Genomic DNA, 14,437 nt, shown 5'->3' with positions numbered 1-14,437 from the left:
TTTCTGAATGTTGAGCTTTAAGCCAAGTTTTTCACTCTCCTCCTTCACTTTCATCAAGAGGCTTTTGAGTTCCTCTTCACTTTCTGCCATAAGGGTGGTGTCATCTGCATATCTGAGGTTATTGATATTTCTCCCGGCAATCTTGATTCCAGCTTGTGCGTCTTCCAGCCCAGCGTTTCTCATGATGTACTCTGCACATAAGTTAAATAAGCAGGGTGACAATATACAGCCTTGACATACTCCTTTTCCTATTTGGAACCAGTCTGTTTTTCCATGTCCAGTTCTAACTGTTGCTTCCTGACCTGCATACAGATTTCTCAAGAGGCAGGTCAGGTGGTCTGGTATTCCCATCTCTTTCAGATCTATAGGAACATTATGATCATTAACTCAGCTGAATCAGCTGAATGCTTCTTTGGCAACAACCTTGTCTTGGGCATGAAGGAGAGCAGCAAAGGAAGATGAGGAAGTGACATTTGCTGAGCACTTATAAATGCCAGGAATCATACTAAGGGTTCTTATACACATCACGCATCATTTCATTTCATCCACAAAATTCTGAAAAATAAGTATTAGTATCCTCTTTTTTTCTTTTTATAAATGAGGAAACAAAAGCTCAGAAAGGTTGTAGAGAAGACATACGAGAGTTTACAGTCAGTGTACAATGCAAGATAAACACAAATGAAATAATTACAAGACCACAGAAGAACCCATTGTCCATACTGATTTCAAAGTGAAGGAAACACCAACACTATAATGTATAGACGGAGAAGGTGACGTATGGATCAACCACCCACAAAGCCGGAGAACAGAGAATGATGCAATGGGATTACTACTAAAAGTAGGGGCTAGAGATGGGCGTGGGTAACAGGGAGCAGAGTTCCAAAGATAAGAGAGGAAGTCAGAAATCCTTGAACTCGCGGTTGGATGATACAGCTTTGATCCAGAGCAGGCATTCCCACTAAAGTGCACGCCCATATTTAGACCGTTATCAGCACTTATACTCCAGAGAGGTTGAAGAAGGAAGCTCAGTCTGAGAAAAGGACTGGGTGGAGAAAGAGGGAAATGAGTGTAGAAAAGCTTCCCTTCTTTGTTTCTATGGCCCTGTAAACCATGTGTATTTATATTCTATTATCCTCCATTGCACAGGGCAACAATCTGCAATGGGATAAGCACACACTGTTGCCGTGATGCCAGTGTTAATACTAAACAGTCATTCATCTGAGACTTAAAAGACTTTTTCATCAACCATCAGAAAAGGAAGGGTTTGGTCAACCAAATACTTGGCTATTGTTTGATACCATAATAGCTTTAAAAAAAAAAAAAAAAGCACACTCATTCATTCTAGGAAAAAGTAAACTGGTCCTTAATTACAAAGCTGCCTCACAAGTAAAATCAATTTTATTCTCATTTTATAGGTGAGGAACCTGAAGCTTGGAGAATGTAACTTATCTGCTCTCGTTCACCTGAAAGAGAGTATGTTAAGATCTAAGTCATGTTCTCTGACTTCAAAAAATACTGCAAATATTTTATCATGTTATCCAAAGAAATATGACACAAAGATATCTAGAACATTCTGAAATGGCTGATAATATCTTGACTCAAGTAACTTCTTTGATGTGTGAGTGAAATTAAGCCACTAACCAAATAACCAAAAATTGGGGTTGCTTTTTAATTTTGTCCCTTATGGAACCATAGAAAATTATTTTATTTTTTCCTTCTATTAAAAGTGTAAAAACCACTAGGACAGGTGTTGTACTGGTAAATGTTTAATACTCAGGTCTTCAGGGGGAAAGCCTAGCTTTACACAAAGTGACGATTTCTGTGGTGTAAATACGCCCACCATGGTCAGTTTCAAGCTACCCATGTGACATCACTGAATGAAGCATTGGAAAGAGACTTACACGGTCAGCTCTCGGGAGCCAGTACAAGCTGGATCCAGGACAGTGATGCCAACCACTATTCAAACTGGATCAACTGAACAGCCCTCCTGCTGATGTACTTTATGAAGAGATGCATCAGTGAAAGAGAACTGCATACAAACAATAATCTTTGGGTGTGGTTTTCATCAGGCTAAGTACTGGAGATGGAATTGGTCTGACTTTCAACTGAAGATGTGAGAACTTATAAAGGAATCTCAGCTTTCCTAATAGAACTAAAACTGGAACTGCCCACTTGAGATTTTTAGCTTGAGAAGACAAATCTCCAGGTGTGATGAGAAACGTGAAAGAGCCTTAGCCTTGATTTGTTCCCTTTGCTTTGACCTTTCCCTTCAAATTCTCTGATTTGAATGGCCATGACTATCACTTCAATGCCCTACAGTGAGTTGTTTCCCTTACAACATGATTGGTCCCCCTGCTGCTGCTGCTGCTGCTAAGTCACTGCAGTTGTGTCCAACTCTGTGCAACCCCATAGATGGCAGCCCACCAGGCTCCCCCATCCCTGGGATTCTCCAGGCAAGAATACTGGAGTAGGTGGCCATTTCCTTCTCCAATGCAAGGAAGTGAAAAATGAAAGTGAAGTCTCTCAGTCATGTCCAATTCCTAGCGACCTCATGGACTGCAGCCTACCAGGCTCCTCCGTCCATGGGATTCTCCAGGCAAGAGTACGCGAGTGGGATGCCATTGCCTTCTCCATTGGTCCCCCTTAGCATAATTCAAGCTTCCAAAATCCTTTCATTTAAAATGAAGAAAGTCCAAAGAAAGCAAGAAACACGAAGAATCTGGATTCTGATCCTACTTGGGTATGCTGGGTCCCAGGGCTCACAGTTACTGCCCCACCAACTGAGACAACTATACCCAAGTCTCAGAGGGAGTACCCCCTTGGCAGCCCATCACGCCTGTTTCTGCTACTCACTTCTAACTTCTAACGTCTTTCCACAAAAAAACTGCCATAGTAGGTCCTGACACTGCTAGTCCCCTTTGAAACATCTTGATACCTTCATCCATGCTTCAGACCAAGCACTAGATGAATAGAATTAATTCACACTTGAAATCATTTCATTCTCTCCCTTGTTTTATCATTTTCTGACCTGAACCGTGACTCTTCCTCATGCCAGAAACACCCTGATCCCCTGTGAGGGTTCAACCACACCTCCTTACAGACTCACATAATTTTTGTTAAAATAGATAATGGCCATGGCTTTCTAATCATGAAAAATGTATGCAGGCAGCAACAGAGGTATAGTTCCTTCCAGGTGACCCAAGGTCCAAGCAGTTTAATACCTTCTCCACCAACTCCACGTTTTAGGAAGCCAGAGCGCTTGGAGAAGAGATGGCCTTCCCTCTGATGTTTCAATTCCTTTAATTAAAAATTAAAAATAAGCCATCTCTTTGTTGATGATCAAGTTAAGCTCCATAGCTCATTCACCAAATCAGTACTCCCCTTAAGGCAACCCTCTAGGCAGCTACATACACACACCCTAAAAGCCCTGCTGATGCTAAAACCACTTTTGCAACTTCACTTTGAGAATTGCCTTCAGATCAAAGTTATGGCTCACCCAAGGTTGTCAATTTCATTGTATTTTGTTTTTCCACTTGTCATACACATGCAGTTGGATCTTGAAAAGAGGCCAAACATTTTGTCATAATTTGAGCATATCCAGAACAGCTGTCAGGCAACAACATCTCCTCCACACACATGCACCCCACACCACCGAATCTCACACAGCCCAAACAGCCTTCTAAGGACACTCCAATTTATTCTCACAACTGAAGCTTCTATCATTGTTTAGTCTTACTCAACTGATTTTTTTTAACTTTTTATTCTGTGTTGCAGTATAGCCAATTAACAATGTTGTGATAGTTTCAGGTGAACAGCAGAGAGACTTAGCCCTACATATACACATGTATCCATTCTCCCCCAAACTCCCCTCCTTTCCAGGCCTGAATTGTTTTTTAATAAAGTAGCTGGAGATTGGAGGATAATATGTAGTGTGACCAAAGCACAGGCTGGTATTCTCTTAGAAGAACCTCAAAAGCTCTGATCCTTATGACTAAGAAGTACCTTAGAAAGATATTTAATCCATCCTCCAGTCTCAAGTTGGGTTTCTTTCCACATTCAGGGCTATCAGAGACCAAGATAGACTGAACCAATTCTCAGTAATGGAGTGCTAACCACTTGCTATTCCTCAAGCATGCCAGGCATGGTCTCACTTTACACCGTTCCCATCAGCTGAATGGCTCTTGTGCACAGCTAACTCACTTCCTTCAAGCTTCTGCTTAAATATTTTATATACTGTATCCATATTTTAAATTGTAATCATTCCCTACTCCTCTCTGAATTCCTGCCAACACTACTCTGTTGCTTTTATCCATATGTGTCAACTTCTCATATACTGTGTAATTTATTAATTAATTACACTTCTATTTCTTTTTCATCTCCCCTCCAAAATCACTGCAGACAGTGACTGCAGCCATGAAATTAAAAGACACTTGCTCCTTGGAAGAAAAGCTATGACAAACCTAGACAGCGTATTAAAAAGCAAAGACATCACTTTGCTGACAAAGGTCCATATAGTCAAAGCTATGGTTTTTCAGTAGTCATGCACAGATGTGAAAGTTGGACCATAAAGAAGGCTGAGTGCCGAAGAATTGATGCTTTCAAATTGTGGAGCTGGAGAAGACCCTTGAGAGTCCCTTGGACAGCAAGGAGATAAAACCAGTAAATCCTAAAAGAAATCAGTCCTGAATATTCATTGGAAGGACTGATGCATAAGCTGACACCCCAATACTTTGGATACTTCATGTGAAGAACCAGCTCATTGGAAAAGACCCTGATGCTGGGAAAGATTGAGGGCAAAAGGAGAAGGGGATGACAGAGAATGAGATGGTTGGATGGCATCATCAACTCAATGGACATGACTTTGAGCAAACTCCAGGAGATAGTGAAGGACAGGAAAGCCCAGCGTGCTGCAGTTCACAGAGTCACAAAGGGTCAGACATGACTTAGCGACTGAACAACAACAGAAGGCAGGAACTTTTGTCCCTTTTATTGATTGAATTTCCAAAGTGCTTAGAATTGAGGGTAACACCTAGCTGACACTCAAAATTTTTGTTGAACAGATAAATGCTAGCAAAGATCTTCTTATCCTAACCACTACCCATTCCTTCAATAATATGCTCAGTGGACAATCATGAGATCTTTCCTTGGCCATTCAGTATCTTCTATCATGTTTCCGTTATCTGGATATGGTAAGCACTGAAGCTAAGGTGGTTTCATGAACATGTGTACATATAGGATTTTTCTAATCTTCCCTTTCTTCCAGAATCATAAGTATGAAGAATACCTATGGTCCACAGCACCATCAAGTACATTGAGATACACTGAGCCAGGAAAGATGGGGTAGATTGTGGAGTGAGGAATATGGAGTTCATAAAGGTCAGGGAGATTCTGCAGGTAACACAAGACTGTGCATATGTATACGCATGAGAAAATGATGTTAGGGAGTTCATGGTTAATAACCCTGTACCTACACCATCTTGGAGGTGCACAATCCCACCTGTCAATCACCATGCCTCCCTGACCCAGCAAAAATAAACACATCAAAAGCTCGGTCTTCATATGAGTTTTCACCATGTGGTTCAGCTCCCTCTACAACTTTCCCAACCAAACAAAAAAAAGAAAGCAAATTTTAATTTGATTTTAAGCCTTTAGGACTATAAAGAAAGAATAAAGATGAGAAAATACTATTGTTGAAGTTGTTGCTTTCATTCTCTCTCCCCTTTTAGAAAACAGTTTAAAATGTTTAAAAGGTCATAACTCACTATCAATTAATTGAAAGCCACAATTTGAAATGTGTGCTAGCATATAGCCATTCATACGGGGTTTTCCTGTGTGGTTTTTAAAGTTATTCTAAGTGCACATGAAGTATAACTATAAAATGAAATTTACAGTCCAGCACCAGATTTGGCTAGAGACATTGAGTGAGACCATTCACTGTTGCAAATTAAAGACATAGGGTCCATGTGTCTACCAAGGAGACTTCTATTGCACTCATCACCTTCTGGTGCCCTTCAGAAACATCATCAGAAGTAAATTGTCACAGCACTCACCTTTCTCCCTGAGCAGTTTTAATTAAGCTCACATATGTAGGTACCAAAAATACTACTTTTAAAACTGCATTAGTCTTTTAATCTTGAAGAGTAGTCTAACAGCATCATAGTCTGTGTAGAAAATCCAACGGAATCTGCAAGAAAAAGACTAGAACTAGTGAGTTTATTGAAGTTGCAGGATACAAGATCAATGTACCAAAATCAACTGCATTTCTATATACTAGAAAAAAACTAATGGAAACTGAATTTTTGAAAATACTGCTTACAATAGCAACAAAATATTTGAATACTTTAGGAGTAAATATCACAAGATATGTGCCAGACCTAAAATCAACAAAACGTTGCAGAGAGAAATTAAATCAAATTTACATAAATGATAAGATTATAATATGTTTATTGGCTGGAAGGCTCAATTGTTAAAATGTCAATTGTTCCTAGATTGATCTATTTTGTTGTTGTTCAGTCACTAAGTCGTGTCCAACTCTGTGACTCTGTGAACTGCAGCACACCAGGCTTCCCTGTCCTTCACTACCTCCTGGAGTTTGCTCAAACTCATGTCCACTGAGTCAGTGATTCCATCCAACCATCTTGTCCCCTTCTCCTGCCTTAAGTCTTTCCCAGCATCAGGATCTTTCCTAATAGGTCAACTCTTCACATCAGGTGGCCAAAGTATTGTGGCTTCAGCTTCAGCATCAGTCCTTCCAATGAATATATAGGGTTAATTTCCTTCAGAATTAACTGGTTGGATCTCCTTGCTGTCCAAGGGACTCTCAAGAGTCTTCTCCAGCACCACAGTTCGAAAGCATCAGTTCTTCGGCGCTCAGCCTTCTTTATGGTCCAAGCTTCAGTACATGACCACTGGAAATAGACTCAATACAATTCCAAACAAAACCCCAGTAGGCATTTTTTGTAGAAACTAGCAATTTTATTCTAAAATTTGTCTGGAAATGAAAAGGACCTTAAAAAAAAAAAAAAAAACAATTTTGAAAAAGAAGACCAAAGTTGTAGAACACTACACAGTAATAATTTCAATGTGATATTGTCATCAACAGAGACACAGTCAATGTAAAAGATGTATGTTCCATATTTGCCTCAATACACGGACAACTGAATTTTTCTTTAGTAATTGACATACAACATTATATTAGTTTCAGATGTACAACATAATGATTTGATATTTGTATACATTACATATTATGAAATGTTCACCACAAGAAGTCTGTTTAACACCCATCACCATAGATAGTTACAACATTTTTTCTTGTGATGAAAACTTACAAGATCTACTCTCTTACAACTTTCTAATATATGACACTATATTATTAACTATCGTCACCATATTGTAGTTTACATTCCCATGACTTTTTTTTTCTGTAGCTGTTAATTTGTACATTTTAACCCCCTTCCTTTGTTTCACCTACTCCCCTCAACCCCTGTCTCTGGCAACCACCAATCTGTTCTATGTATCCATGAGCTCAGGGTGGGGTTTATTGGGGGTTTTGCTGTTTCTTTTCTATTGTGTTGCTTTTTAGAGTTTACATAAAAGTGAGATCATATACTTATTACACATAGCATAATGCCCTCAAGGTCCATCCATGCTGTCACAAATGGCAAGATTTCCTTTTTATATGGCCAAATAAATATTCATATATATAAGCTTACTTAACTTATATGCAGAGTTCAGTTCAGACAGTCATGTCTGGCTCTTGGCGACACCAAAATCGCAGCACGCCAGGCCTCCCTGTCCATCACTAACTCCCAGAGTTTACCCAAACTCATGTCCATCAAGTCAGTGATGCCATCCAACCATCTCATACTCTGTCGTCCCCTCCTCCTCCTGCCTGCAATCCCTCCCAGCATCAGGGATTTTTCAAATGAGTCAACGCGTTGCATGAGGTGGCCAAAGTATTAGAGTTTCAGCTTCAGCATGAGTCTTTCCAATGAATACCCAGGACTGACCTCCTTTAGGATGGACTGGTTGGATCTCCTTGCAGTCTAAGGGACTCTGAGCATCTTCTCCAACACCACAGTTCAAAAGTACCTATTCTTCTGCGCTCAGCCTTCTTTATAGTCCAACTCTCACATCCATACATGACCACTGGAAAAACCATAGCCTTGGCTAGATGGACCTTTGTTGGCAAAGTAATATCTCAGCTTAAATGCTATCTAGGTTGGTCATAACTTTCCTTCCAAGGAGTAAGCGTCTTTTAATTTCATGGCTACAATCACCATATGCATTGATTTTGGAGTCCCCAAAAATAAAGCCTGACACTGTTTCCACTGTTTCCGCATCTATCTGCCATGAAGTGATGGGACCAGATGCCATGATCTTCGTTTTCTGAATGTTGAGCTTTAAGCCAACTTTTTCACTCTCCTCTTTCACTTTCATCAAGAGGCTTTTTAGTTCCTCTTCACTTTCTGCCATAAGGGGTGCTGTCATCTGCATATCTGAAGTTATTGATATTTCTCCCGGCAATCTTAATTACAGCTTGTGCTTCTTCAGCCCAGCATTTCTCATGATGTACTCTGCATATAAGTTAAATAAGCAGGGTGACAATATACACCCTGACGTACTCCTTTTCCTATTTGGAACCAGTCTGTTGTTCCATGTCCAGTTCTAACTGTTGCTTCCTGACCTGCATATAGGTCAAGAGGCAGATCAGGTGGTCTGGTATTCCCATCTCTTTCAGAATTTTCCACAGTTTATTGTGATCCACACAGTCAAAGGCTTTGGCATAGTCAAGAAAGCAGAAATAGATGTTTTTCTGGAACTCTCTTGCTTTTTCCATGATCCAGCAGATGTGGGCAATTTGATCTCTTGTTCCTCTACCTTTTCTAAAACCAGCTTGAATATCTGGAAGTTCACAGTTCATGTATTGCTGAAGCCTGGCTTGGAGAATTTTGAGCATTACTTTACTAGTGTGTGAGATGAGTGCAATTCTGCAGCAGTTTGAGCATTCTTTGGCATTGCCTTTGTTTGGTATTGGAATGAAAACTGACCTTTTCCAGTCCTGTGGCCACTGCCAAGTTTTCCAAATTTGCTAGCATAATGAGCGCAGCACTTTCACAGCATCATCTTTCAGGATTTGAAATAGCTCAACTGGAATTCCATCACCTCCACTAGCTTTGTTCGTGGTGATGCTTTCTAAGGCCCACTTGACTTCACGTTCCAGGATGTCTGGTTCTAGGTGAGTGATCATACCATTGTGATTATCTGGGTCATGAAGATCTTTTTCGTACAATTCTTTTGTGTATTCTTGCCACCTCTTCTTAATATCTTCTGCTTCTGTTAGGTCCAAACAATTTCTGTCCTTTACTGAGCCCATCTTTGCATGAAATGTTCCCTTGGTATCTCTAATTTTCTTGAAGAGATCTCTAGTCTTTCCCATTCTGTTGTTTTCCTCTATTTCTTTGCATTGATCACTGAGGAAGACTTTCTTATCTCTCCTTGCGATTCTTTGGAACTCTGCATTCAGATGCTTATATCTTTCCTTTTCTCATTCGCTTTTCGCTTCTCTTCTTTTCACAGCTTTTCACAGACAGCCATTTTGTTTTTTTGCATTTCTTATCCACGGGGATGGTCTTGATCCCTGTCTCCTGTACAATGTCACGAACCTCAGCCATAGTTCATCAGGCACTCTGTCTATCAAATCTAGTCCCTTAAATCTATTTCTCACTTCTACTGTATAATCATAAGGGATTTGATTTAGGTCATACCTGAATGGTCTAGTGGTTTTCCCTACTTTCTTCAATTTAAGTCTGAATTTGGCAATAAGGAGTTCATGATCTGAGCCACAGTCAGCTCTCGGTCTTGTTTTTGCTGACTGTATAGAGCTTCTCCATCTTTGGCTGCAAAGAATATAATCAATCTGATTTCGGTGTTGACCATCTGGTGATGTCCATGTGTAGAATCTTCTCTTGTGTTGTTGGAAGAGGGTGTTTGCTATGCCCAGTGCGTTCTCTTGGCAAAACTCTATTTGCCTTTGCCCCGCTTCATTCCATACTCCAAGGCCAAATTTGCCTGTTACATATGATGTATATGCAGAGTACATCATGCGAAATGCTGGGATGGATGAAGCACAACCTAGAATCAAGATTGCCTGGAGAAATATCAATAACCTCAGATATGCAGATGACACCACCCTTATGGCAGAAAGTGAAGAGGGACTAAAGAGCCTCTTGATGAAAGTGAAAGAAGAGAGTAAAACATTGGCTTCAAACTCAATATTCAAAAAACTAAGATCACGGCATCCAGTCCCATCACTTCTTGGCAAATAGATGGGGAAACAATGGAAACAGGGACAGACTTTATTTCCTTGGGTTTCAAAATCACTGCAGATGGTGACTGCAGCCATGAAATTAAAAGATGCTTTCTCCTTGGAAGAAAAGCTATAACACATCTAGACAGTATATTAAAAAGCAGAGACATGACTTTGCCAACAAAGGTCCATCTAGTCAAGGCTATGGTTTTTCCAGTAGTCATGTATGGATGTGAGAGTTGGACTGTGAAGAAAGCTGAGCACTGAAGAATTGATGCTTTGAACTGTGGTGTTGGAGAAGACTCTTGGGAGTCCCTTGGACTGCAAGGAGATCCAACCAGTCAATCCTAAAGGAAATCAGTCCTGAATATTCATTGGAAGGACTGATGCTGAAGATGAAACTCCAATACTTTGGCCACCTGATGGGAAGAGCTGACTCGCTGTAAAAGACTCTGATGCTGGGAAAGATAAAGGGCAGGGGGAGAAGGGGACGACAGAGGATGAGATGGTTAGATGGCATCACTGACTCAATGGATTTGAGTTTCAGCAAATTAGGAAATAGTAAAGGACAGGGAAGCCTGGAGTGCTGAAGTCCATGGGGTCACAAAGAGTCAGACATGATGAGTGACTGAACTGAACTGATATATAAATATATTAATATTTAATATTTAATATCTCTGCTTTTTAATATGCTATCTAGGTTGGTCATAACTGTCCTTCTAAGGAGTAAGCGTCTTTTAATTTGATGGCTGCAGTCACCATATGCAGTGATTTTGGAGCCCCCCAAAATAAAGTCTGCCTCTGTTTCCACTGTTTCCCCATCTATTTCCCATGAAGTGGTGGGACCGGATGCCATGATCTTCATTTTCTGAATGTTGAGCTTTAAGCCAACTTTTTCACTCTCCTCTTTCACTTTTATCAAGAGGCTTTTTAGTTCCTCTTCATTTTCTGCCATAAGGGGTGCTGTCATCTGCATATCTGAGGTTATTGATATTTCCCCCGGCAATCTTGTTTCCAGCTTGTGCTTCTTCCAGCCCAGCGTTTCTCATGATGTACTCTGCATATAAGTTAAATAAGCAAGGTGACAATATACAGCCTTGATGTATTCCTTTTCCTATTTGGAACCAGTCTGTTGTTCCATGTCCAGTTCTAACTTTTGCTTCCTGACCTGCATATAGGTTTCTCAAGAAACCTTTGCAGCCAAAGATGGAGAAGCTCTATACAGTCAGCAAAAACAAGACCGAGAGCTGACTGTGGCTCAGATCATGAACTCCTTATTGCCAAATTCAGACTTAAATTGAAGAAAGTAGGGAAAACCACTAGACCATTCAGGTATGACCTAAATCAAATCCCTTATGATTGTACAGTGGAAGTGAGAAATAGATTTAAGGGACTAGATCTGATAGACAGAGTACCTGATGAACTATGAATGGAGATCCATGACATTGTACAGGAGACAGGGATCAAGACCATCCCATGGAAAAGAAATGCAAAAAAGTAAAATGGCTGTCTGGGGAGGCCTTACAAATAGCTGTGAAAAGAAGAGAAGTGAAAAGCAAAGGAGAAAATGGAAGATATTCGTATTTGATTGCAGAGTTCCAAAGAATAGCAAGGAGAGATAAGAAAGCTTTCCTCAACGATCAATGCAAAGAAATAGAGGAAAACAACAGAATGGGAAAGACTAGAGATCTCTTCAAGAAAATTAGAGATACCAAGGGAACATTTCATGCAAAGATGGGCTCGATAAAGGACAGAAATTTTATGGACCTAACAGAAGCAGAAGATATTAAGAAGAGGTGGCAAGAATACATAGAAGAACTGTACAAAAAAGATCTTCATGACCCAGGTAATCATGATGGTGTGATCACTCACCTAGAGCCAGACATCCTGGAATGTGAAGTCAAGTAGGCCTTAGAAAGCATCACTATGAACAAAGCTAGTGGAAGTGACGGAATTCCAGTTGAGCTATTTCAAATCCTGAAAGATGATGCTGTGAAAGTGCTGCACTCAATGTGCCAGCAAATTTGGAAAACTAAGCAGTGGCCCCAGGACTGGAAAAGGTCAGTTTTCATTCCAACCTCAAACAAAGGCAATGCCAAAGAATGCTCCAACTACCGCACAATTGCACTCATCCATACGCTAGTAAAGTAATGCTCAAAATTCTCCAAGCCAGGTTTCAGCAATACGTGAACTGTGAACTTCCAGATGTTCAAGCTGGTTTTAGAAAAGGCAGAGGAACCAGAGATCAAATTTCCTACATTAGTCATTAGATAAATACAAATTAAAACCACGAAGATACCACATCCATCTTAAAATAGCTAAAATTAAAAGACTGACTACACCAAGTTTTGGTGAGAATGTAGAACTGTTAGGCCTATAAAATGACTCAGTCACTTCTGAAAAAATACTTTGCCAGTTTCTTTAAAAGCTAGGAACTCAGTCTTTTTAAAAGTTAAGCATTCTTCTATGATCTAGCCATTCCACTCCTAGGTACTGACCTAAGAGAAGTAAAACCATGTGTCCATATAAAAATTTAGACAGGAATGTTCATAACAGCTCCTATGTTCATAGCAGACTGTAGTAGCCAAAAGCTGGAACACAACTCAAAGCAACAGGTAAATGGATAAACACATCATGGTATATTGATATATAGAGTATTGACACATGTATAACACAAATGAATCTCAAAATAATTATTCTGTGTGAAAGAAACCAGACTAAAAAAGAGTTGCATTTGTGCAACAATGTAGATCATGCAAACTAATCTATAGTGACAGAGAGAAGATTGGTAGTTATATAATGATCTTTCAGAGAGGGTTGAGAGGGAAAGTGTAGAAAGTGGGAGAGGAAATTTGGGGGGATAATGGACATGTTCATTATTTATATTGTGGTGATGGTTTCACAGGTCTGATATATACATCTGTCAAAACTTATCAAATTGGCCACTTTAAATATGTATAATTTGCTGTATATGTTATAAGTTTATACTTAATAAAGCTAGTTTTTTAAACTTCAAACAAGCAATTTTTTTAATTTTATTCTTTTTTTTTTTGACATACCATGAGTTGTTTTAACCTCCATTTTTTTTAAATTTTATTTTATTTTTTAACTTTACAATATTGTATTGGTTTTGCCATACATCAAAATGAATCCACCACAGGTATACATGTGTTCCCCATCCTGAACCCTCCTCCCTCCTCCCTCCCCATACCATCCCCCCGGGTCGTCCCAGTGCACCAGCCCCAAGCATCCAGTATAGTACGTTGAACCTGGACTGGCGACTCGTTTCATATATGATATTATACAAGTTTCAATGCCATTCTCCCAAATCATCCACCCTCTCCCTCTCCCATAGAGTCCAAAAGACTGTTCTATACATCAGTGTCTCTTTTGCTGTCTCGTATACAGGGTTATTGTTACCATCTTTCTAAATTCCATATATATGCGTTAGTATACTGTATTGGTGTTTTTCTTTCTCACTCACTTCACTCTGTATAATAGGCTCCGGTTTCATCCACCTCATGAGAACTGACTCAAATGTATTCTTTTTAATGGCTAGAGAAGTCAATGGCACCCCACTCCAGTACTCCTGCCTGGAAAATCCCATGGATGGAGGAGCCTGATAGGCTGCAGTCCATGGGGTCGCTACGAGTCGGATACGACTGAGCGACTTCACTTTCACTTTTCACTTTCCTGCACTGGAGAAGTAAACGGCAACCCACTCCAGTGTTCTTGCCTGGAGAATCCCAGGGACGGCAAAGCCTGGTGGGCTGCCGTCTGTGGGGTCACACAGAGTCGGACACGACTGAAGTGACTTAGCAGTAGCAGTAGCAATACTCCATTGTGTATATGTAGCATAGCTTTCTTATCCATTCATCTGCTGATGGACATCTAAGTTGCTTCCATGTCCTGGCTATTATAAACAGTGATGCGATGAACATTAGGGTACATATGTCTCTTTAAATTCTGGTTTCTTCAGTGTGTATGCCCAGCAGTGGGATTGCTGGGTCATAAGGCAGTTCTATTTCCAGTTTTTTTAAGGAATCTCCACACTGTTCTCCATAGTGGCTGTACTAGTTTGCATTCCCACCAACAGTGTAAGAGGGTTCCCTTTTCTCCACACCCTCT

Source organism: Bison bison, unplaced genomic scaffold, assembly GCF_000754665.1.
Source record: "Bison bison bison isolate TAMUID 2011002044 unplaced genomic scaffold, Bison_UMD1.0 scf7180017864325, whole genome shotgun sequence".
Lineage (NCBI taxonomy): Eukaryota > Metazoa > Chordata > Mammalia > Artiodactyla > Bovidae > Bison > Bison bison.
The sequence above is the reverse complement of the archived record's forward strand: the minus strand, read 5'-3'. Positions refer to the sequence as shown.